General features: G+C 32.8%; 1 non-coding gene across 1 annotated transcript; it reads left to right on the forward strand.

Moving 5' to 3' along the window:
• Window positions 1–13,078: 13,078 nt before the first annotated feature.
• Window positions 13,079–13,151, forward strand: Trnak-cuu (transfer RNA lysine (anticodon CUU)). Its single transcript has one exon. It is a non-coding gene; the product is annotated as a tRNA-Lys (tRNA).
• Window positions 13,152–27,363: the final 14,212 nt, after the last annotated feature.

Consider the following 27,363-nt stretch of genomic DNA (forward strand, 5'->3'; position numbering starts at 1 on the left):
TTTGGCAAACTGCTAAGGAGAAAACCGTCTGTGAGCCTGCAGGAACTAAACCTGGTACATGTCTGAACAAATGCAGAAGCCCATTTGTGCTGTTCAGTTTTACAAGTTATGTAGCTTTGTGTGACCTTTTAAAAAATATTCAAGCAACTTTGAAGTATCATTAAAAGGTGATCAGTGGTTATTGCCTTAACGATAGTATTCACATGGAAAAAAAATATTGTTAAGTAGAACCTTTTCCTAACCTCTGATATGATTCTTAAAGGCTCTTTAAAATAATAATAATAAAAAACGTTAGACATCTGAAAGTTACTTATTAAAGGCCAAATGAAAACACAACTTGCAAAGGGGCTTTTAATTTCATAATGATTCAGGTTTGGGGGCATGAAATAAGACCTAAGACCAGCTCTTAATTATTTATAGATTGGTTCTTCGGTCTGAATGCTATTCAGTCTCCTTACTTAGGCTAGGAGGGCAGGAATAGGTGGAGAAACTAAAATAAATCAGCCTCTTTATATTTTATCATCAGCAATAAAAATTCTGGTGTGATAAAAAGTTTTAGAATTATCTGTACCATTTGACCTACATTACTGTGGATAATTGAAAGCATATCATGATTGAAATGGGGAAATAATTCATTGATTGAGTAATGGCTGTGTCAGATACTGTGTTGGTCTCTTTGTATCATTTGTGTTCAAAGCAATTGCATATGTTATTTATTATTATCTTCTCACACATAGGTGGAAACTAGGGCTCCATTGTTTGAAATTGCCAAGTCAAATGGACAGCAAATGGCAAGTTTAAAATTAAAATGAGTCTGGTTTTCCTACAATCCATGTTTTTTCTTCAGAATTTGTCACTTGTACTATGGCTGTCCCATGATGAACTATATATAATTAAAATAATATTACAATTCAAACTTAAGAGCTAGAAGTCTGAGATAATTTTGTTTGCATATAATGAGGAGTCCTGACTCCTTTTTTTCTGGGATCTTTTTGTTACACATTGTTTGTACACCAATCTGGGGGTGGGGGAGAAAAGGCTTATATCTCTTACACCCAGTAAATGTAGGTGGTTATTTTTAAAAACTTGAAATTTTAGAATAATACAAATTGAAATAGCACCCAAACTCTTCTTATACATAAAAATTATTCTACAGAACATTAGAGAAATTTTGAGAAGGCCTAAAAATATATTTGGAATGTGACATTTTTCTAGAAATATAAAGGGCCAAAAATGAGATGGCAATATAGAAGAAAAAAATACAAAAGTTTCATACTTTTGAGCCTGCTGTATCACGTGGGGTTGCATATATCCAGCTTTAGTTGCTGCTCCCAGTTTTATATTTTTTGCTCCCTTTATATTTCTAGAAAAATGTCACATTCCAAATATATTATTAGGCCTTCTCAAAATTTCTCTAATGTTCTGTAGAATAATTTTTATGTATTAGTAGAGTTTGGGTGTTATTTCAATTTATATTATTTTTAAATTTCATTATTACTAGTATACAAAAAACAGAGTACTGTACATTTATCCTATATTAAATACTCTTTCTGAATTAGGTATTAATTACTAATGTCAATATTAATTATGAATACTGAATATTAATATTGAGTAACAGAAAATTGAGTGATTTATGAAAATAATATATTAATAATTTATATTTAAATTAATTTATTTTTATTTTTATGTACATACACCATGTTGTTAATAAATAATAGCAGTTTTATGCTTTCCTCCAATGTTTATACAATTATTTTTTTCTTTTACCTTGTTATAGTGACTGAAACTTTATAAAATTCATTTACTATGTTGAATAGTTTTTCCCCTTGCTTTATTAATTAACAAACAAAAGCCACATATAAATACAATACCTAATGTGATTTTTTTAATATTTTCTAGATAGTAAAATAATTAGATCAAGATAATTAACATATCTATAACCTCACATACTTATCAATTTTGATGATGACAATGTTTAAGATATACTCTCATGACAATTTTCAAGCATACTATACACTACTTATGTCACCTTGCTATATAGCCAGAATATACCCATTATACATCCTGTGTGACTGAGAACATGTACACTTGGACCAATTATTCTTATTTCCCATGCCTATTCTGTTCCATGACTCTATAGCTTTTTATGGATTCCACAAGCGAGTGATTTCATGCAGTATTACTTTCTGCACCTGACTTATTTTGCTTTGCATTATTCTCCATGTTCATCCATGTTGTCATAAATGACTCAGTTTCCTTTTGTTTTAAAAGATGAGTAACATTACATGGAATGCACACACGCTGTTCATTTTCTCTACTTATTCATCTGCTGATGGATATTTAGGTTGAATCTATATCTAGATTGTGGTAAATGATGCTGGAATGGAATAAGAGTACACTTATCATTTTGACATATTGATTTGACTTCTTTTAGATTTATTCCCAGAAGTGAGATTGCTGTATATGTGGCAGTTCTATTCTTAATTTTTTGAGAAACTTCCATATTGTTTTCCATAATGTCTGTTGCAATTTACATTCCTATCAGGGTTTTCCATTTTTCTCAACATCCTAACCAACACTTATCATTTTATCCTTTCAATGACAGATGTGAGGTGATATCTCATTGAGGTTTTGATTTCCATTTTCTTGATAATTAATGATGTTGAACACCTTTTCATATTATCTGTTGGCCATTCATAGACCTTCTTTTAGGAAATGTCTATTCAGATCTTCAGCCCATTGTTTTAAACAAATTATTTCTTGCTATTGAGTTGAGTTCCTTATATATTTTAAATATTAACCAAATGGATGGTTTGAAAATATTTTCTCATTCCATCAGTTGTCTCTTTACTCTGTTATTTCTTTTGCTGTAGCAGAAAGTTTTTTGTTTGAATGTAATTTGTCAATTTTTGCTTTTGTTTCCTGTGTTTTGGGGAATCATACTCAAAAAACTATTCCCCAGATCAATATCAAGAAGACTTTCCCCTGTTTTCTGCAGTAGTTTTTTTTTTTTTTTTTTAATAATTTCAGGTCTTACATTTATACGTCTTTAATTCATTTTGAACTGACTTTTTGTATATGATTTGAGATAAGGGTCCAATTTTGTCCAATTGCCTGTGACTATCCAGTTGTCTCAGTATCATTTATCATTTCGTTTTCTCTCTTTCTTCCTTCCTTCCTCCCTCCCTCTCTATCCCTCTCCCTCCTCTCTCCCTATCCCTCTCCCTCCTCCTTCCTTCCTCTCCCTCATCTTTTTTTCCAGCAGTGCTGAGAATGGAACCCAAGAACCCAAGCATACTGGCAAGAACTCTATCAATAAGCTACACCCTTAACTAGAACCAATAATTAAAGAGACTGCTCTTTCCCCTTCCTATGTTCTTGACATCACTTTCAAAGATAAATTGAAATAAATATGTGAAATTTTGTTTCTGGGGACTCTATTCCTTTGGTGTGCATGTCTATTTTTATGGCAGTACTATATATTTTTGATATAATTTTGTAATATAATCTAAAATCAAGAAATGTGATGACCTCAGTTTTATTTTATTTATTTATTTGCTGCAGATTACTTTGGCTATTTGGGATCATTGTGGCTCATAAAAATCTTAGAATTATTTCTATTTCTATGAAAAATATAACTGGAAATTTGATATAGATAACATTGAATCTGTAGACTACTTTCAGTGGTGTCAACATTTTTAACAATACAAATATTCCTGAAGTTACAACGGAGTTATATTCCAATAAACCATTGTTGAAAAATATTATAAGCTGAAATGCATTTAATACATATAAACTATCAAGTGTTATACCTTAGCAACATAGTACATTGTAAAATATCCGTTGCTTAACCTTCTAATCATGTGGTTGACTGGCAGTGGTAGCTTGATGCCATTGCCCGGCATTGTGAGAGTGTATCATACTGTGTTGAGCTAGCCTGGGGAAAAAAAAATAAAAATTTGAAATTCAAAGTATGACTTCGAATGAATGTATACCACTTTTGCATTGTTGTAAATAAAAATAAAAATATGTCAAACCATCATAAGTGGAGAATCATCTGTATAAAATTGTCAAGAGTTTTCTAGTTCATAAACATGGCGTATCTTTCCATTTATTTGTATTGTCTTCAATTTCTCTCATCAGTGTTTTATAATTTTCAGCATACAAGTCTTGCACTTCTTTGGTTAAACTTACCTAATTATTTTACCCTTTCTGAAAATTTTGTAAGCAGATTATTATCTTAATTTTTTTGATAGTTTGCTGTTAGTTTATAGAGACAATACTAATTTTTACATGTTGATATTGCACCCTGTAAACTTTCTGAACTTAACTTGTTTATTAATACTAAAAATTCTTTAGTGGAGTTTTCAAAATGTGTATATATATATATATATATATATATATATATATATATATATATATATATACATATATGTATATATACACACATATTTTATATAAAATAAACTATATTACATATACTATGTACATATATTAAATATATAATTTATTATATATATATATTATATATGCACAATTACATATATAATTATATTTTCAGAAAACAGAGACAACTTCTTTTTTGATTTCTTTTTCTTACCTAATTAATATTATTGTGGCTTCTACTACTGTGTTAAATAGAAGTGATATACATAAGCATTCTAGTTTTGTTCCTGATTTAAGAGAAAACCTTTCAACTTTTCACCATTTAGAGTGATATGAGTTTGTCACATATAGTCTTTTTTTTGTTTGTTTGTAATCAGGAATTGAACCCAGGGGTGCTCAACCACCGATCCACATCCCCAGCTCTTTTTACATTTTTTTTTTTGAGATAGTATCTCCCTAAATTACTTAGGGCCTCCCTAAGTTGCTAAGGCTGACTATGAACTTGCAATCCTCTTGCCTCAACCTCCTGAGCTGCTGGGATTACAAGGGTGCACGAACATGCCTGGCTCCACATATGATCTTTAAAATGTTGAGGTAAATTTTTTTTATATACCTAATAATGTCGAATTTTGCCAAATGCTTTTCTGCTTCTATGGAGATAATCATATGATTTCTATAATTCATTATGTTAATGTGGTATATCATTTACTGATTTCCATGTGTCAAGCATATTTGCATTCAGGGATAAATCTCACTTGATAATGGGAGATACATTTAATGTGCTATTGAATTCAGTTTGCTAACAATTTGTTGGGATTTTTACATCCATGTTTATTAGGGATACTGTCCTGTATTTTTCTTATGTTTTATTTACCTTGCTTTGGTATCTGCATAATCTGAGTTTGGAAGAGCTCCATCCTCTTAGGTTTTTGGAGGAGTTTGAGCAGGATTGGTGTTAATTCTTTTCAAAATATTTGGTAGAATTCAGCCATGAAGCCATCAGGTTCTGGCTTTTCTTTGACAGGAAATGTTTTATTACTCATTAATATTCATACTCATTGTTGGTTTTTTCAGATTTTCTATTTGCACATGATTCACTGTTGATGGGTTGTATCTAATAATTTATCTATTTCTTTAGGTTTTCTATATTTTGTGAATATAATTGTTCATAATGACTTCTTATAATTCTTTGTATTTCTTGGAGTGTGTGTGTGTGTATATATGTTTTTAAATGAGACTAACACACACACATATATATATATACACACACACACATGTCAATATATACATACATATATTATATATATCTTCCATCTTTTTTCTTTTTTAGTATAGATAAAGTGTTGTCAATCTTGACTATCTTTTCATAAAAGCAACTCTTGGTTTTGTTGACCCATTTCTTTCTTTCTTTCTTTCTTTCTTTCTTTCTTTCTTTCTTTCTTTCTTTCTTTCTTTCTTTCCTTCTTTCTTTCTTTTTTTTTTGAATCTCTTTTATGTATCACTACTCTGAACTTTGTCCTGCTCTTCCTTCTATTAATGTTGTGTTTATTTTGATCTTAACATTCTAGTTTCTTGAAGTATAACAGGTTATTTATTTGAGCTCTTCTATCTTAACACAGGCATTTATGGCTATAAACTTATCTCTTAGACTGGCTTTTACTGTGTCCTGTGAGACTTGGTATGTTGTGTTTCCATTTCCATTTTTCTCAGGATATTTTTTCCCCTTTTCATAGTTTCTTTGACCCTTTGGTTGTTTTGGAGCATGCTATTTAATTTCTACTTATCTGTGAATTTTTCATGTGTCCTCCTATTACTGGTCTCTAGTTTTGTTTTCCTTTTTTGTTTCAGGAAAGTATTTGATATTATTTGAATCTTCTTAAATTTGTCATGCCTTGTTATGTGTTCTCACATATGATCTGCACATGAGGATGCATCATGTGCACTTGAAAAGAAATCCGCTGCTTTGGGGTAGAATGCTCTATATATGTGTGTTGGGTTTGTTTGTTCCAATGTGCAGGTCAAGTCCAATGTTTCCCTATTGATTTTCTGTCTGGATAATCTGTCCATTGTGGGAAAAGAAGCATTGAAGTCAGAGCGATTGTCGTATTGCTGTCTGTTTCTCAGTTCAGTTAAGTGAATATTTGCTTTATATATTTGTTTGCTTCAATGTTGGGTGTTTATATACTTAAAATGTTTTATCCTAATGAACTGACCCTTTTATCATTATAAAATGACAATTTTTTTCTTTCTTGTGGTAGTTTAACGTTTATTTCACTCAGTGTAAGTATAAAATCCCATACTCTTTTGTTTTCCATTTGCCAAGAGATTTTTTTCTATCTTTTCACTTTCAATCTGTATGTTTCTAGAGATAAATCTTGTTGCCAGCACATAGTTAGATATTGTTTTATTTTGTTTTTTAATCCATTTAGGCACCCTATATATTTTGATGAACAAATCTAGGCCATTTACATTTAACTAATTATTGATAGGTTACTATCATTTTTAAATTACTTTCTGACTTCTGTAAGTTTAAATGTCTTTATTTTTAATTTTAGTTAACAATTCCTTATTGAGATGTGAATATGATTTTTTATCTTTATTAAGAAAGTGAATAAGATTGGTGGATTTTTAATGGACTCTATTTTTTAGATCTCTTTTATGTTCACCGAAAAATTGAGTAAAGTTACAGAGATTTTTTTACATATACACTATGCCTCCACACATGTTTAGGCTCCCCCATTATCAAAATCCCTTTCGACTTGGTACATTTGTTGTAGTTGATGCACTTATATTGATACAATATTGATCACTTATATTGATGCACTTATATTGATCACTCAGAGCTTATGGTTTAAATTAGGGTTTGCTCTGGGTATTGAATATTCTGTGGGTATGGATAAACGCCTGATGATATGTATTCACCATTATTGTATCATACAGTCTAATTCACTGCCTTATAAGTCTCAAGTGCTCTTCCTATTCTTCCCTCCCCATCTCTAACCCATGGCAAACTCTCTTCTTTATATGGGCTCCATATTTACCTTTTCCCACCTGTTAAATAATTGGGATTGTGTAGTATTTAGCCTTTTTAGATTGGCTTTTTTCACTTAGTAGTATACATTTAAGGTTTCTCCAAGTTTTTTTTTTCATGAATTTATAACTCATTTAATTTTAGTGCTGAATAATATTCCATTGTTTAGATTTACCACAGCTTATATATCCACTCCTAATATATCCATCTCCTAATGGACATTTTGGTTGCTTCCAAGTTTCAGCTATTATGAATGAAACTGCTATAAACATCCATGTGTAGGATTTTGTGTGGGCATGAATTTTTCAACTCCTTTGGCTAAATACCAAGAAGTCCAATTCCTGGATCATATTCTAAGAGTATGTTTAGTTTTCTAAGAAACCACTAAACTGTCTTCCAAAGTGATTTTATGATTTTGCATTCCACCAGCAATGAATAAGAGTTTTTGTTCCACATTCTCACCAGCATTTGGTGTAGTCAGTGTTCTGGATTTTGGCCATGCTAATAGGAATGGAGGGGTTTCTCAGTTTCATTTTCATTTTCATCATGACATATGGTGTGAAACATCTTTTCATATGTTTATTTGCCATCTGTATATCTTCTTTGGTAAGGTATCTGTTAAAGTCTTTGGCCCGTTTTTTAATTGGATTATTTATGTTCTTATTGTTGAATTTGAAGAGTTCTTTGTATATTTTAGATTACAGTCCCCTGTCTGACATCTCTATTGCAAATATTTTCCTGCAGTTTATGGCTTGTCTTTTCATTCTCCCCACAGTGTCTTTAACAAAGCAGAATATTTTAATTTTAGTGAAGTCCAGATTATTGATTCTTTCTTTCATGGATTATGCCTTTGGTGTTGCAAGTAAAAAGTCATTGCCAAACGCAAGGTCATTTATATTTCCTAAGTTACTTTCTGGGAGTTATATAGTTTTGCATTTTACATTTTGTTCTGTGTTCCATTTTGAGTTAATTTTTGTGATGGGTATAAGGTCTGTGTCCTGATTCTCTTTTTTCAAGTGAATGCCTAGTTGTTCCAACACTATTTAAAAAAATGTTTTCATCATTGTATTGCTTTTGATTTTTGTTCAAAGATCAGTTGAATATAGTTATAAGGGTCTATTTCTGAGCTCTTAATTTTGTTTCATTGATTTATCTGTCTACTCTTTTACCAATATCAACTATTTTGTTTATTATACTTGTATCCTTTATCTTGAAGTCAAGCAACAAAACTTAGCTTTTTTAATATAGTTTTTGATTATTCAGGGTCTTTTGCCTTTCCATATAAACTTTAGAATAAGTTTATTGATATTCATAAAATAACTTGCATTGAGTCTATAGCTAAAGTTGGGAAGAACTGGAATCTTGACAATATTGAGTCTTCCTACCCATGATCATGGAATCTCTCTCCATTTATTTATTTTATTTCTTTCGTCAGAGTTTTGTCATTTTCCTCATAGAAATCTTGTACTTTTTTATATTTATAATTAAGCTTTTTTGGGGGGAACATATATAGTACTTGCTGAATTCATTGTTGTTATAAAGGAAAAGTGGTTGACTTTTTTGTATTAACCTTATATCCTGCAACTCTGTTAAAGTTGCTTTTTAGTTTAAGGAGATGTATTCAGTCAATTCTTTTGGGTTTTCTTCCTAGAGAATAATATCAACTTCAGGAAAAGAAAGTCTTTTATTTTTTAATTCCCAACCTATATATCCTTTCTCTTATTTTCTGATTGCATTAGGTAGACTTGCAATACAATGTTGAAAAAGTCATGGTGAGAAAGGACATCCTTGTCTTATTCCTGATCTGATATGGAAAACTTGGAGTTTACCATCATTACATATAATTTAGCTATAGGTTTGTTTTCTCGTTGTTGTTTGGGTTTTTTTTTTTTTTGTACCAGGGATCAAAACCAGGTGTGCTTGACCACTGAGAGCCACATCTCCAGCCCTTTTGATTTTATTTTAACTTTTGAGTCAGTGTCTTGCTAATTGTATAGGGCCTCACTAAATTTCTGAGGCTGGCTCAGAACTTTCAATCCTTCTGCCTCAGCCTCCTGAGGCACTTGGATTACAGGCATGCACCACCATAGTTGGCAGCTATAGGATTTTTAAAATAGATATTCTTTATCAAGGTGAGAAAGTTTTCCTCTATTACTAATTTACTGAAAGTTTTTATAATAAATGGGGTTTTCTATTCTGCAAATTGGCTTTTCTGCATTTAATATTTTACGCATATATAATCATAGTTGTTTTGTCTTTAGTTATGCAGAAATTGATTTTCAAATGTTGAACCAGTCTTGAATTCTTGGGGTAAATCCTGCTTGGTCATGTTGTGTAATTTTTATCACGTACTGTCTTATTCAATTTACTGTTGCATGGAATTTTTGTAGCTATGTTCATGAGAGATTTTGGTCTATAGTTTTCTTGTAATATCTGTCTGGTTTGCTATTAGGGTAATGGTACTTTCATATAATGGGTCAGTAACTATTCCCTATATTTTCATATTCTGAAAGAAACTGTAGAAAATTGTTTGAATTCTTCCTTAAATGTTTGGTAGAATTCATCAATGAACTCATCTGAATTTAGTGTTTCACTATTAGATTTTTAAAAATAACCCCACATTTCTGAGGAGAAAACAACCTCTTGGTGATGTATTTTTAAAATTGTATTGCTAGATATTACTGAATCTCTGAATCAACATTCATGATTTTATTTCTTTTTTATAATAACTTCTCATATTGTTGGCATCAAGATTAAGCTGGTGTCAAAAACGTTTTTTGTTTTTTTTTTTCTTGAAGACTTGGTATTAAATTGATGCTATTTTTTTTTTTGATACTAGAGGTTGAGCCCAAGGGCACTCAATCAACAATTCAGATCCCCATCCCTTTTCACATTTTATTTTGAGGCAGGATCTTGCTAAATTGCTCTCTGAGCTGCTGAGGCTGGCTTTGAATTTATGTTGTTCCTGCTTCAGCCTCCTGAGCTGCCGGGAACATAGGAGTGTGCTACTGTGTCTGGCTTACTTCTTTCTTAACAATTTAAAAGACTTTATCAGTGAAGCGCTCTGTGAAGAAAATTTATTTGGGGCAGTGTTTCAAAAAAACATTTAAAAAATCTTCAATAGACTTAGACTACAGAAATCTTCCCTTTTGTGCTCATTTTTAGAGATCTGTTTGTAAAGCAATTTTGCATTTCACCTAAAGTCACATACTTATTGAAAAATTTGGGTCATAATCTCTTGTAATGTTTTTATTATCCATAAATTTTTTTGGATGATAAAAAACGATTTTTAAATGTCATACTCAAAGTTTACTATTAAAGTATATTTTTTTCTCTTTCAAGAGGCAAACTTTGTGTTCATTTCCTCTTTCTTTGTGTAATAAATTACCAGAAACTTGGTGACTTCAAACTGCACACATTTATTTTCTTACAGTTCTTGAAGCCAAAAATCCAAAATGAATTTTGCTGGGCTGGAATCTTGGTGTCAGGAGGATCGCACTCCTTATAGAAGTTGTAGAGAGTAATCAATTTCCTCGCCTTTTCCAGTTTTTTTTTTTGAGTTGCATTTCTTGCCTTTCTTGGCATGTGGTCCCTTCCTCTATCTTCACAGCCAAAAGCGTAGCACCTTGCTTCAGTTGTCAAGTTGCCTTCTGTCTCTATAGTCAAATAATCCTGTTTTGCTCTGATTTCATTTAGGGACCACGCAGATAATCTGGAATAGTCTACCTTTGCTTATATTATTTTCTTGATATGTACACCCAGATGTGGGATAGGTGGATCATAAGATAGACAGGCTTTTAGTTTTTTGAGGAACATACTCATACTGTTCTCCATAATGGCTGTAAAATTTACATCCTCACCAATATTAGATGAGTCTTATTATCTCTGCATCCTCACCACTATTTGTCTATCTGTTATTTTTTGCTTTTTTAATTTAATAGCCATTCTGCCAGGTGTTGAGAGCCGTTTTCCTATGCTTTTGGCTCTTTGTAATTTTTTTTATGAGAAATGTCTATCCAGATCTTTTGCCCATTTTTAAATTGGATAACTTTTCTAATTGTTGAAAATTTGTGTTCCTTAGATATTCTGGATATTAATCCCTTATCCATTGAATAGTTTGTAAATATTTCTCCCTTTCTGTACATTGGTCTGTTTACACTATTAGTGTCTCCTTTGCTATACAGAACCTTCTCAAGTGTGATATAATCTTTGTCTCTTTTTGTTCTTATTGTCTGTGTTTTTTATTTGTGTGTATTTTTGTGGTTTCACTCATTCTTCTTTTTCTAATCTCTTTTGGGTAAATAATTAAACAATGGATTTTGTCGTCTTTACATTTGCTAATCTGTGCATGCATGGAAGGTTTGAGAATCCATCTAACATAGCGTAGGTGCATTTCACAGTTAATACAGAGAATATTCATTATGGCTCAGGAAAATATATTAAATTTTGCTTTTTAAATTGTTTTTTTTTTTTTATTTAGAAGGGGTTTACTTAGTTTCCAAACATTTGGAACTATTTGTAATGATATATTTGCTATTTGATTCCTGCTTAATTTTCCTTAAGTCAAAGTATAATTTTAATCCTTGATTAGTTAGCCTTTAAAATCATTTTAGTAGACCATGAATTTTGATAAATGTTTTATGGGTACTTGAAAAAATTTAGCATTTTGGGTGCATATTTTATATATGTCTACATGGTTAAGATAATCATCATGTTCACTTCTCTCTGTTGCTGAGAAAAGTGTGTCAAAGTCTCCTACAATGACTGCAAATTTCTGTGTTTCTTATTTGAGTCCTGTTAATTTTTACCTTCTGTATTTGAAGCTATGTTATTTGCTAGATACAAATTTAGTATTGTTTTAAATTTTAGGTAGCATAACATTTTTCATTGTAAAATGTCCTTTATCCCTATAAATGCTTATGTCTTAAAATATATTTTTGTATTTTATAGATCTACCAGCTTTATTTTAATTAGTGTGCATAGGATATCTTTTTATATCTTCTTGCATCACTACTATGTCTTATCTCTTGTAGGCATCAAATAGTTTGGTTTTTAAAAAAATCTAGTGTGAAAAATTCAACCACTTTTCTGTCCTTTCTTTGAGTAATTTTTGTAGTACTGGTATTCTTTCTAAAGAAAGTTAATTAATTTCTGAGATTAAAAACATACTTTATGGGCTGGAATTGTGGCTTAGCAGTAGAACACTCACCTAGCATGTGCGAGGCCCTGGGTTTGATCCTCAAAACCACATAAAAATAAATAAATAAATAAAAGATATTGTGTCCAACTTCAACTAAAAAAATAAATATTTTTTAAAAATACTTTTTTTAGTGAATAGGTATTTAATTACTGATTTGATTTCTCTATGACTCATAATTTATAAGTGTTTCTCTTTCTTCTTAGTTAATTTTAGTCATCATAGTATTATTTACATTGGTCTATATAGGACATTGGCCTGCCCAGAGGCCTGACCTATGGTTTTGTAGAATTATATTTATTAATTTTTGAAACTGAGTTCTAATTTAATTACTCAGTGATTGGAGATTATATGCTTTATTATTTCAATCTTTTGAAGTGTGCTAAAACGAGACTTATGGTCCAGAATGTGTTTAATGTGTCAAAAATTCTCTCATACACTTGTTAAAAAATAATAAGTGTTGGGCCCAGCTAGCTCAGTTGGTAGAGCATGGGACTCTTAATCTCAGCTTTGTGGGTTCAAGCCCCACGTTGGGCGCCTAATTGCATACATTTCTGTCACTGGTGTGGTCCATTAATCACTAGGCTACCTCAGTTGTGGGGAGTAGAGACATGGAATCAACACACAAACTCTGGGAGCTGGTGAGAACTGGCTGGTGGCCTTCTATCAAACATCCAGTAGCTCAGTTTATTTTTGGAATGCATACAACTGTTATAGGTTCTGGTAGGGCATGCCCATCAATCAAAGATAAGTAAGATAATATCCATAAGCCAGTCATCTTCTGCCGAATGTAACTGCACTGTAAGGAAACTCGAAATATTGCTGTCATGGTGGAAAGCAGTCTGGAAGGGTCTTTGTCCCTAAGGGAGAGGCTTACTGAGTCAGGGGTTTCATGCCCTGAAGCCCCTGGCTCTCAGTTTCCTGGCCTGGTAGTTTGGCAATGTTAACCACACCAGTGCTAAGGATGTGGTTTCACTAACAGCTCACTAGAGCAGAGTGCCCCATCCTGCAGGCATTCCTATCAGACCTGAATGAATGGATTCTTCAAGCACTCTGAGCTGCTTGTAGCTGCTAGCTGCAACTGAAAGTTATTTCAACAGGCAAGGATGTGGGGAAAAAGGCACATCATACATTGCTGGAGGAACTGCAAATTGGTGCAACCACTATGGAAAGCAGTATGGAGATTCCTCAGAAAACTTGGAATGGGACCACCATTTGATCCAGCTATCCCACTCCTCAGGTTATACCCAAGGGACTTAAAGTCAGCATACTACAGTGACACAGCCACATCAATGTTTATAGCAGCTCAACTCACAATACCTAAACTATGAAACCAACATAGATGTCCTTCAACAGATGGCTAGATAAAGAAATGTAGAACATACACACAATGGAATATCACTCAGCCTTAAAGAAGAATGAAATTATGGCATTTGCAGGTAAATGGATGGAGCTGGAGAATATCATGCTAGGTGAAATAAACCAAACCTCCCAAGCCAAAGGCTGAATGTTTTCTCTGATAAATGGATGCTGATCCATAATGGAGCAGGGAGAGAATGAAGGGACTTTGGAGGGGAGTGGGATGGGGAGAGGACAGTGGAATGAGATGGATATTATTACCCTATATAGATGTACAATTACACTACAGGTGTGACTCTGCGTCAGGTTCAACCAGAGGAAGGAAAAGTGGTACTCTATTTGTGTACGATATGTAAAAATTCATTCTACTGTCATACATAACAAATTAAAACATTAATAAAATAAAATAAATTTTAAAAGAATACATGTGATAGGAAAAATATGTAGATTATATAATGTAGTTGTTGCATATAATTTTCTAGGCATGTTAAAACAATTTCATTAATCATGTTGTTTAAATCTTCTACATCTTTTCTGTTTGGAATCCTTTTCCTTTGGTTTGAAGAATTTCCTTTTCTCTGCCTTGTAATGTGGTTGCACCAACAACACATCTTTCAGAAAATGTCTTTATTTGCTTTCCATTTTTGAGAGGTACATTTGCTGAGTATAAAATTTTAGTTAGGTTGGCCTTTTATTTTCGCAAACTGTAATCATACTGTTTCATTTTGTTCTGTCTTTTAGGGCTAATGCCGCAAAGTCAACTCTCATTCTCGCTGTCTGCTGAGTGGGGGTATACCCCCTCACTCATACTCCTGCTGCTTTTAAGATTCTTTGTTTTTTTGCAGCTTGACTATGAGATGCCTGCGTGTTTTTGTTTATTTGTTTGTTAACTTAGCCTACTTGTGAATCATTGCTGACCCTCTTGAAAATTTGGGTTCACATATTTCATAGTAAGATGAAAATTGTAATTTTTAATCATCATCTCTTACTTGATGCTCCTTGCATTTTCTCCTTGGCTCACCTGGGACTTCAAAACATGTACATTTCTTGGTGTCCCACATTGTTTTTACATTCCTGTTTCAATTTCATTTTCCCTCGATGTATATTCAGTTTAAAGCTTCTTTACTAACCAGCCTTCTTATTCACTTAGCCTTTCGTGTATTATGAAGAGTCTACCATTAACTCTACCATGGCATTTTATAGTTTTACCATACACAACCTATTTTTTTGTAGACTATAATTCTCTATAAAAATTCCTTATATTTGCATGCATTTTTTCATAAATTTTATTTTTCCTAATAGTAATAGTTATTAGTCTTTCCATGCTAACTTCAATATCTGAGTAATCTCTGTGTAAACATTTAATAAATTATTTTGTTACTATCCATCTTTTTCTCTTTCTTCCTTACATGTTTAACAATTTTTATTCTACTTTTTGACATTGTAAATGGTATTTTATATAAAACCTCAATTATTTTCTCTTCCAACAGTAAATGATGAGTTTTGTTCAGGAAAGTACAGATACTCTTCAGTTTCTGATGGGACTATCCTGATAAACCCACTTTAAGTTGAAAATATTGAAGTAAAAAAAAGTATTTAATACAGCAGTCCTCTCCTATCCATGGTTTTGCATTTCATGGTTGTAGATACCAGCTGTCAGTCACAGACCAAAAATAATATTTGTCTTGATTCTTTAAAAAGAGAGAGGCCACATTCATATTGTAATAAACTTGTATTGTTATAATTATATGATCTTATTATTATTTATTTTTATTCACTATGTCTAATTTATAAATTAAATTTTATCATAGGTATGTATTTATAACAAAAAATATCATACATATGACATTCTGCATATTCACAGGTTAAGGCATCCACTGGGGGTCTTGAAACAGTCCCTCCCAAATACGGAAAACTTTTTGGCACTTGCTGGAGCATTGGGACATTTACCCTTGTGATCATGTGGCTCAGAACTGCAGCTCACTTCTGCTGTCCAATATCACAAGAGAGTATTGTTTCATGTATGACAAGTCCAAAAAAAAAAGATTAAGACAAAATTTGGAGTGTTTTCTACTGAAAGCATATCACTTTTGTATCATTGCAAAGTGGAAAAACTGTTAAGTCAAACCATCATAAATTGGTAGTCATGTTTCTACCTGATAGTCTAGATCCTGTGGAGGCTTGGCTTTGGGCTTTAGTAGGGTAAGTGTTTTTTGGTATTGCCTTTAATCTTATGGTAGGTGTATTCCTAAGACTTAGTGTTTCTAGGATCTCAAAGGAATCTCCTAGGTCCTCACCAAGATATTTCCCTTTGGCTATAGTCTAGGGTGCAGCAGAAGTTTTTTGTTTGTTTGTTTTTCAATGTCTTTTGGAGCTTTTGTTAAATTCATATTTAATTCCTGATATGTTACTTTACTTTGTGTTCTTTCTTTTTTTGGCACCAGAAAATCATCAAATTCTCCAAGAAACCAGTTTGTCATCTTAATTTTTCCACTATTTCCTATTATTGTTACTGTTTCATTTCTTTAACTTTCCTTGTATTTGGCTCAAATTTTCTTTCTCTTTTGGAGATGGATGGTAATCAATAATTTTCAGCTTTTTAATTTTGCTAATATATACAGTCAAGATTATAAATATCCTCTAGGTATAGTTTTGACTACATATCACATTTTTCTATGTAGTTGTTCATTAATGTAGGATTCAAAATACTTTCTAGTCTTTGTTGTGTTTAATTATATGATCCATAAGTTATTTAAATGTGTATTTTTTAATTTACAAATACATGTGACATACTGGTTATTTTGCTGTTAGTTTCTAGCACTGTGTTTTATTTAGAGAGAAAACATAATGTTAAACCCTTGAAATGGTTTGTGACTCTATAGTACATACTTAGTATTTTCTTTGCCCATATTCAATATTTGAAGATTCCAGGTCCAAACAGAATATTAAAAATCAGACTCCAGTTATCTAGGAAGGCCAGTAGACTTCTGGTTCAATTTACACAAAGTATGCAACCCTCAGCAAACCCAACTCAAAATTGGATTGGTTTACCTGGGTCTCTTCCTTTGGAACTTCAACCTCTAGAACCAACCAAATCTCGCTTAGCTTTCCTCTCACCACTTCTTTTAAATATGCTAAAGGTTCTGAGTGCTGAGCTCTCCTGTATGGATGTCTATTAGGGTTTGGATGGGAAGTGTCCCCCAAAAGCTCAGGTGTGAGACAATGCAAGAGCATTCAGAGGGGAAATGATTGGGTTATGAGAGCCCTAACTCAGTCGGTGAATTAATTATCTGATGGGATTAATTGGGTGGTGACTGGAGGAAGGTGGGGTGTGGCTGGAAGTGATGGGTCATTGGGGACATGACTTTGGGGTATATATTTGTATTTGGCAAGTGGAGATCTCTCTCTCTCTCTCTTTCTCTGCTGCCTGTTTACCATGTAAGCTGTTTCCCTTTGCCAGAGTCTTTCACCATGATGTCCTGCCTCACCTCACGCCCTGAGGAGTGCAACCAACTTTGTATGGACTGAGACCTCTGAAATTGCGAGCCCCCAAATAAACTTTTCCTCCTCTACAATTGTTCTAGTCAGGTCTTTTAGTTTTGGCAGCAAACAAACAAACAAACAAAAAACCTGAAACACTTTTTAAACCCAATCTGAAAAAAAAATATTTTTCTTGTTAGTTATTTGGTAATTTTAAGAAGATTGAAAGTATTTTAAGTTACTTTTTATTTGTTTGATTATTGTCCTGTGAAGTTAAAATATTTATTATATAATTGATGGAAATAAAACTTCATCTGTTTTGACTCCATGAGAATATCTGTGTGACCCCATATGATTTACTGAAAGAACCAGTCTTTGTAGTACTATCCTTCTCACGGGTCAAGCATACACATATTGAGTGTGCTTCTGAACTCCAATCCATTTCATTGATTTATTCATTATTTCTTACACCAGTTCTACAATTTTAATCACTACTTACAATAATAAAGTTTAGCAGAGTAAGTTCTCTTCATTTTACAATTTACCTTTTAGGGTTTTCTAATCAATTTTCACAAAAACTTGCTGAGTAATTGTTTTGAAGCCAGATTTAAAATTAAGTAGTCAGTGTAGTTAGGTACATCGGGTCTAATATTGAGTAAGATCTAAAATGAAGGCCATGTTGAGAATGAATTCCAGAAACGCAGGACAACTCATGGAATGTTAATGAAGTCCCAAGAAAAGCCCTAGGCCCAAAGTCCATTCCAAAGAAATGTTAATGAACAGCCCCAGCAGATTTAAAGATAGCCTATCCCAAAGAGATGTTATTTTGAAGTCCTTCCTGCCCAGATTACTTCTTTGGCCCACCTGTGTTCCACCCCTCCTGCCTTCCAACCTACATTCCATCACTGAAAGAACTGTAAAAAGGGGTAACCCACGGATTCTACCTCTTGGGTCCCCTTCTTCCTCCAGGAGAAGTCTTTTCTGTTGTCCTTTAATAAACTTCTAATTTCTACTCTGCCCTTGCCTCAGTGTGCTTCTCTAGTATTATTCTTCAATATTGGGGAAGCAAGGACTCGTTACTGGCGAACAGCAGTAACAGTTTGAGATACTTTGAATCTATATATTAGAGAATTGATGTTTTAAAAATATTGAACTCTATACATGACCATATTACATTTCTCCATATATTTAAATACTTTAACTGTTCTCAATATCATTTATTATTTTTCTATATAAAGTGCTTACAAAGCTTTTTGTGAAGAGATTATTTTAAAGCTTACTTTTCTCATTTTTGTTGCTTTTATGTAGAAATATTGAAAAGGTCAGGCGAACGTCAGAGGAAAAGACCACCAAGAGACCGTCCCATGCAACAGCAAAAGGTTTATTGGTGGTCCAGCATGCTGGGGCTCAGAGCTCACTTCAGAAGAGCAGAGAACAAAGAGCCCCAAGAACAACTTAAGCGAAGTTAATATACATTCTTTGGAGAGGGCAGGGACTTTACATATATCATAGCATCCCTTAGCAAATCATCACATACCGTGGAAAAATCAAATAAAAACTCTAAAACATGATTAGCACATTCACTGGCAGGAACAGGTTGGGTGAGAGTGATTGGTCAGTACTAAAAAGGGGTATACATTCAAACTGATTGGTTTAAGCCCTGAGGTGTATATGTGCTGGACTGCACGGTGTCTGGGTTGTTAAGCAACTAGGTGGTCAGGAGATTTTGACACACATCTAGTGAGCAGTTCCGAGAATTGTCTTAACTGCCACAGGAATTTCAGGTTCTGAGTGCAGCTTAGAAACTTTACAAAACCTGATCCTTTTTATTTCAATTTCAATTCCTTTATCCTTTCAATATAATTGATATTACAAATATTGACCATGAAGTCACAATTTTTTTTGATAACTCTAACTGTAATATATTTAGTTGCACATATAGTTTTAATGCCACAATATATTACTATTGTTGCTTCATTCAGACAATACTCAGATTTATTTACATATTTGCCCTTTCAATTGCTTGAAGCAGTCTTTCTTCTCTGAGTTTTATCTTATATCTTTCTGACTATAGAAATGCCCGCCTGTGAAACTTTTCTTAAATATGTTTACTGTTAATAGATTCACTTAGTTTTAATTTGCTTTTTGAAAATAACTTCAGTTTGCTTATATTTTAATTGGGTATGTGATTCTAGGTGGGAAGGTTCTTTCTGCATTCACAATATACAATTCTAATATTTTTTCTGCTCTCATAATTTCTATTGAATAGCTGCAGTGTTATTGTTAATTCCTTGAACATAATATTCCATTTTCCCTTAGCTGCTTTTACATTTACTCATTCCCCACCCCCCAAAAAAATCTAAAATAGTTTTCCAAGGGTTTTTATACATGTTTCTTCTAATTGTGATTTATAATTGTGCTTGTGTCTGTTCCTTGTAATATTATATCAATTTTTGAAAACATCCTGTTATTATCCTTTGAAATATTTCTTCTGGCATATTCTTCTCTGTTTCTGGAACATTGTCACCATGTCTAATTATCTCTTGTGCTTTTTTTTTTTTTTTTTAGTAATTTCTATAATTTTGTACTTGATGATTTAATCTAAATGTTTTCTCCTAATGTATCTTCCAGTTTATAATTCTCTCCTTCAGCTTTATCTAAACTGTTGTTATATCTATTTATTGAGTGCTTAATCTATTTTTTCTCTAAATTACCTTTTGTTTATTTGTTTTGTTTTTTGGGATAGGGTCTCACTGTGTTGCCCACATGGTCTTGGTGTTAAACTCCTGGACTCAGGTGATCCTTCCACCTCAGCCTCCCTAGTATCTGGAACTACAGGCCTGCACCATTTTATCCAGCTTACACTGAACATTTTATATGACTCTAAACATTCCCAGCATCTCTGGGTGAACTTCTCATCTTCAGGCAATTGGGGGGGGGAGATATTAACAATATATATTAACAATATATAATTAACGTAATGAACGATATATATTAACAATATAGAACCATCTCAACCATAAAAGTTTAAGTATGATTGGAAGCCGGGCTTTAGTATTTAAGAGGGATGATTTTTGTTTTCCAGTTTTTATTTACTATTAGAACATAACCTTTTAAAATCCAAAGTGAAAGTCTTGAATGTATATCAGGGTTTTGCCTCCTGAACTCTAGATTTTGTTATTTCAGCTTTGTACGTTTGTTAAAATATCTGCTCAGTTTCTCAGTCCCTAAAAATCCCTGCTTAGAATTTGCCTTTACCTTTATTGAAAAAAAGGCCTACAGGAGCTACCTCCTGTCCTTTTGTAAAAGACTAATCCATGCTGTGCCCCCATTGACTTAATCACTTCCCTACTTGATGTCTGTTTTAGTCCATTTGTACCAATAGCAAGACACTACACTAGGTAATTTAGACTAGGTAAAAAGCAGTCCCTAATGTAGGGCTTACTGGGTTTTCTTTTTCTTTTTAATATTTTTCAAATCTTTCTAATATCTTCAAATACTTTTTCTTAATCTTTATCCAGTTTTATAATTGTTATCAGTGGGAGAATTGGTCTAAAATAATAACACTTACTATTGGTGGTAGTTCCTACTTATTTGTGTTTTAAATTTGCATAATTTTGCATAGTTATCTATTCGTTGCCAGTATTTTCAATTGTGTCTTATATGTATCTAGACATGATAAGCATTGTTGCTTCATAAACTGTATCTGGTAATTTCAATATCCAATGCACATCTGTCTCCTGTCTTTTCTATTGCTTCTGGCTCACAGTATCCTATTTCTTTTTGTATTTTGTTACATTGCCTGCATACATCAATTGTCCTTTAAAACAAAAAGTATTATTTTTTGAGGCTCAGAAAGAAGGTGTATTCTATTAGATAGGATTTGCATTTGCTTTGAGCTGTTCAGAGGTAGTAACCAATGGGAGATACTCTTAATCCAGCATAAAACTTGAAATTCTCATAAACCTTTAGCAAGCAATTCTACTGCAAGGCTAGACAGAGACAAAATCTATTCAAAGGTCATTTTTCAACTTTCTTTCCTCTTAATCTCTTTTCCAGTAGCTAGAAAGCATTATCTGTGGATTAAGTTTACACTCCTTTGTGTCCTAAATTAAGTGTGAGTAGTCTCCTTTCAGATTCCTTGCAAAGGGCAGGTTCTAAATTTGGACTTCCTCCTCTGTCCTCACCATGTTTTGGCAAACTCAGCATACACTTTCAAAGTTAAAAGCATCTTGATGTTTGTTTTAGTCCGTTTGTACCATAACAAGACACTAGACTAGGTAATTTAGAAAGCATGGAAATTCGTTGTCTCGAAATTCTGAAGCCTGAGAATTCTAAGATCAGGTGCTGGAAGGTCTGGTGTCTGATAAAGGTTGCTCTGTCTCCAAGAGGGCACCTCTAGGCTGCATGCTCTGAAGAATGTTGTGTCTTTGGAAGGACAAAAAGGGCCTAAAGGAGCTACCTCCTGTCCTTTTGTAAGAGACTAATCCATGCTCTGCCCCCATGACTTAATCACTTCCCCAAAGGCCTCATTTCTTAATACCATCAAAATGGGGATTAAATGGTAACATGAATTTTGGAGGGGACACTTTCAAACTAGAACAGTGCTCATGTGGACAATTTATATCTCTGTTGTTTTGTTCCTTCTTACCCTTTCTATGCCTGTTTTTCTTTTATTTTTTTACCATTTATTAACTTTAAAATGATTTTAAAATATTTTATCCAGAATTTAAATTTTTATCATTAGTAGATTTAATATAAATAAAATAACTCATAATTATTGCAAATAGAAGTTCCCTTTTGTGTTTAATATATTGGGAAAAATAAAATGTGACTTTATGTAATGTGCTTTGGGGAATTTATTGGCATTTTTGGTACTAATACATGATGAAAAATATTCCTTGGTAGTTGAAACAAATGGTTGTTTAATTCTTAGTTGGGTATGGTGTTAATTATGTATGCCATTTTAGTTTATTTATGGATCTATTATAACAAATCAATATGCTTTATTTGTGCACATGCATGAATATCATTTAATATTATCTTTGTCTAACACTACATATATTTACTTCTCTGTATCAATTTCTACATTATGTACATTAATATATTTGACTATGATATTGCATATTTTAATTTTTAAAAAATAAATTTGAAGCAATTTTAAATTTATTTATGCTGAAGCACAGGCAAGCAGGTTGATAATGAAAAGAGAAAACAGCTAACTCTTGCGAGTCTAGAATTAATAGTGGGATAGCATGTGATGAGTCTAAGGTGAAAGGGCCAGTGAGTCTAGGAGCACCTAGAAATTAGTATTTTTGTACCTTAGATTGTACAAATCAGATAATAGGTCCTAACATATACATATATTAGTCAGGTTTCTTTAATATGCTTTTCTTGGTGAAATATTATTACCAAATTGACTTTCTTTAATTCTTTGTAAAGTATTAAAATGTATATAACAGACATTTTTTTAGAAAACTAATTCATGGGAAATGTATTGTTCTATGCAGATTTCCAGTGGAAAACCTGCAGATGCTCACATAAGAAACATTCTTTTGAATAAACATGTTGCAAGTCCCTTATTTTTGCATACTCAAGAGAATAAGTGTTTCATAGATATGGGCTGTAAACACATGTGGTTGTCTACCAGATTATGAACACCAGACTTGAGACATATATTTTTCAGGTATACAGCTTGAGGAAATTATTGAATACTCAGCACAAATGCCATGTCTTGGGGAATATTTGGAGAAATGTAGATGCTACTGTATTTTGAGTAATCAGTCCCTCCAGCTCTCATCCTGATGGGTGGAAAATTTATTTTATTTTTCTTCAACAAAGGGAAACAAAATTGTAGCTCTCTTAATGCATAGTTTGTTAAGCAATTTCCATTTTGTCATTGGATCTCACAGATGTTCAGAAATGGTTAAGCCAAAAAAGCAAGTTTCAACTCATGTTTCAACTCATCAGTAACTTATAACAAAGTACATTTCAATCACTTGGATGTTTATTTGTTTATTTGATGTACACAAAAAGAATCCTCTTTAGGGGCCAGTAAAATCCTTTCTTGCTTTATGGGCAAGAAGTTATAAAGCCACACACTATGCCCAAATATTTGACTTTTCATTTATTCTTTGTAATTTATTTTCCCTGGAGCTGAAAGATGTAGAAATGTTTGCTTATAAATGCACCCTAGCAGCTTCCATACATCTAAGAAGCTCCAGTCTTCAAACTGTTATTCTCAGAATTTCTTCTAACTTATGCTTATTAAAATTGTCTCCAGATCAAATATTCCAGAGAGTAGCCTAGAAGTAATTAATTTTATAAAAATTAATCATACCTCCTCCTGTAAAGTAGCCATTTCCAACCAGCCTGATCTAACAAGGGCAACTATACAGGCTAGTTTGCCCAGGTCATTTCTGTTTCCATAGAGCCATTACAACTAATGTCCTCTTATAGTCTCAAAGGTATAGTTCTTAATGGTAAATTATATAGTCATACTGGATTGAAAAAGGCTTAAGACTCAGTATCATCCTGAAGGGGGAAAAAATCTAATATTATATATCTATGCTGTACCCCTCCTCTAGTTAAACCAATGTGTTTTCAACACGCTTTCTTCTACTCTTTGAAGTATAACTTCTCTTTATTTTGGTTAGAAGTGTGCTCATTATTCTTTAGTTGAACAATTATAGAAAATATTACTGTCTTCAATAGTTAATGAATTCTACAGACTTCTTTCAGGATTTTCTACTATAGAGTAAGGACATCTCTCTATATCTCTTCATTTTAGTGGTTTGCTGTTCTGCCATTGTTTGCCTATAAACAATTCCTTTCTCATTAGAAATTTATATAAAATAATCATTTTAGTACGACAACTAAGTGGATTTAAGTGAGAACAAGTGATTCTTGTGGAATATTTACTGTGAAAAGTTTGCAGGAAATAACCAGTGTCTTTGTATTCATTTCCACATATCTTCTGTCATTGAATTCTGGCTTTAGAGAAAGACTTACTCTTCTTAGGTCAGAATTACAGATAACTAAGGCTATTTTTAGATTGATTATTTGTCTCATTTTAAAAACTTTGACCGTGACATTCTCTATTTTATAAACTGAATGACCACAATGATTATACAACTTACTAGATGGCGTATAGGAACCTGTATCACATAATTCTTATAAGAGTCCTGTAGTAATTCTTTCTAATCTTTTTCAGAACATGTTTTTATAAGTAACATGAATACTTTTGAACTTAAGGAAAAACAAATAACAAGACATAAAGATTCATGAAAACATCTTTTATAGAACTAGATAGATTCATGAAAACATCTTTTATAGAACCATGTCAGCCTTTAATTCAGAGTACTTTTGCATAATCCCAACATCTTGATCATCTTGGGTGCTACAGGGGCCTCGATTAACTTATGTTTAGAAACACTGTAGGTAATAGGGATAGTTATATTCTTGAAAGAGTTTAAATAAGGAATCTAAGCAGTTAGAAGTTATCTTCAGTTACTTAAAAAAAGGTGAACAAATCAACAAGGTCTGAATGTACTCCATAGCATTGTACTTTTACTTGATTTTCTATTCTTGTGAGTAAGCATATCAGAATTAGTATGTCTTATTTATTCTGTTGAAATGAAAAGTCAAAAGACATCCATAGAACGTCACTTTCTACCCTTATATATGAACGTCAGTCAGAGCTCGATGTGAAAAATAAGTTCTATCTTTTCTCATTTTTGCAATTTGATTATATCCCTTTATCAATTTTAGGACTGCAGTCTTTTACTATGTTTTTTATCCACCCTGTTTCATATGCTATTGTGTTTAGTGTTAGAATATGTATTCATGATAATGAGTCTTATAATGGAGTAAGATAGAATTTTTGAAATTTCTTCTTACATAAGAAGTTAAAAATAAAGAGGCCATACTTTTTCCTCTATTTTTTCCCCACCCTGGGGAACACCCTTGATTCCTAACTTTCATATTGCGAGGTAATAGAAGCTATGCTTGCATTGTTTGAAATAACCAATAAGCATTACTTTCTTCCGTTCCTTCCCATGATCACTTGTAACCTTGAGGTAGTTCATCTCATAGACTTAAATATTTGAACTTAATAAAGTTATCTGCCACCCTTCCTGGACTCAACAGATGCACAAGATGGCAAGTCCCTGTAGTCCTATGGCAGGAGAGAGATTTCAAGGTTGTACCAGCCCATGTGGTGTTCAGACATCAAAATGTAAGCATCCTCCCTTGAGTCTCCCCTTACCCAATAGTTCAACAGGACTTTTCTGGTAGTCCGTGTGCTTGCCAAACCAAGGTTATCTCTTGCTTTAAATGCCTAGGAAAATCTGAGCGTATGTGGTATTACTATGAATAAATCATATTTATAAGGTTTTTGACTTTTTTTTTTCTTTTTCTTCCCTGGTTAAGCTTAAAATTAGAAACAGAAACCAGGGACCTGTCAAATACATGTGAAATATGAGGCTTTCTTTGTAAAACAGGAAATATATAAGGCAGCAAAAACATTGTTGAAGAGAGGCAGATACAGATAAAATTCAGATATATTTTATTCCCAACATGGAATTTTGCCTAGCTATGATGAATAGGGGTTCCAAATTGAATTCTGCCTTGTATTTTTGTGGGCAAATGATTCCCCACAAAAGTGGGTGTGAATGTGTGTATAGTTTGCCTTGTTGACATAGTATCTTTAGTATTAAAAAAAAAAAAACATTTAAATACTAAAAAAAATTTATATTGATTTAAACTACAGACAGCAGGAAAGATAATCAACTCAAAAAAAAAAAAAACAAGCAGGTATACTACAAAGAAACAGTAGTAGCATATAAGTTGACCACTTAATAATTTAAATTAAATAGTCACGTTTTTGAATAGACATGTTTTTCTTAGCACCTCGTAAGAATAAATATAGGGGAAAAAAATCCACGTATGTTCAATTATAGATTAAGCCCTGGAGAAAGAGCTTTCTTCCCATTCGTGGTTTGTGTTTAAGACAGAAATAACATTATTTTAAAGGTTAAACCTGTTTAGAAGCCATTTCACTTTTTAACCTAAATTTGGAGGTTCTAAATATTTAAGAATTACATAAATGTAAACTATATTGTTTCCTTTCAGATTTTGTTTGACAAGAGCAGTTAATAGTTCCCCACTGCACATTTAGATGTCTCCTTTATTTCTGAGCTTGCTTTCTCCTCCATCTCGCTTTCCCACAATTTGGAATTTCGTTTCCTCTCATGTTTTATTGAAAACTCTCTTTGCCATTATATCATTTTGTTTTCCGGTTTCATCCTTTTGTGTGAAGGCACATATTGCAGCATTCCTGGTCTAAGGACTCTAGACAAGGAGGGAAATGGGCAGCCACGAGAGGATCTCAGTCAAGGTTGAAAGAAAGCTTTTCTTTATGGTCTTTCTAAAAAAAAAAAAAAAAAAAAAAAAAAAAAAAAACCCAATGCCCTGAATGGGGGGGGGGGGCACATTTAGGTTATTGCCATGACAATTCTAATTGTTGGAACTTTATTCTTATTGTGGTCTTTATTCCCGTTGGCCTCACCCTCACTGCACACATAGACGAGTCACTTTAATTTCTGGGCTGGTTTGGGAGAACATTGGGAGCCAAGAATCATCATCATTTTTTTGTTGTTGTTGTTGCGATAACAGAAACACACGGTCCAGGGGGTCTAACTGGAATTGCATTTTATAGGCATGCAGAGATCGGTATGAAGGGAAGACATGCTCCCTGTGACCCCTGGAAGCTCTCTCTCTTCACAAATGATGGGGCCTACATTTTAAATTACAGGAGATTCCAATTACTGTGGAAAATTGTGGGGCTCCATGAGCTCCCTCTATGGGCTAATTGAACGTCTGCAAATTATATTTCTTCTTCTTCTTCTTC

The sequence above is a fragment of the Ictidomys tridecemlineatus genome, chromosome 1, assembly GCF_052094955.1.
Source record: "Ictidomys tridecemlineatus isolate mIctTri1 chromosome 1, mIctTri1.hap1, whole genome shotgun sequence".
NCBI classification, from domain to species: Eukaryota; Metazoa; Chordata; class Mammalia; order Rodentia; family Sciuridae; genus Ictidomys; species Ictidomys tridecemlineatus.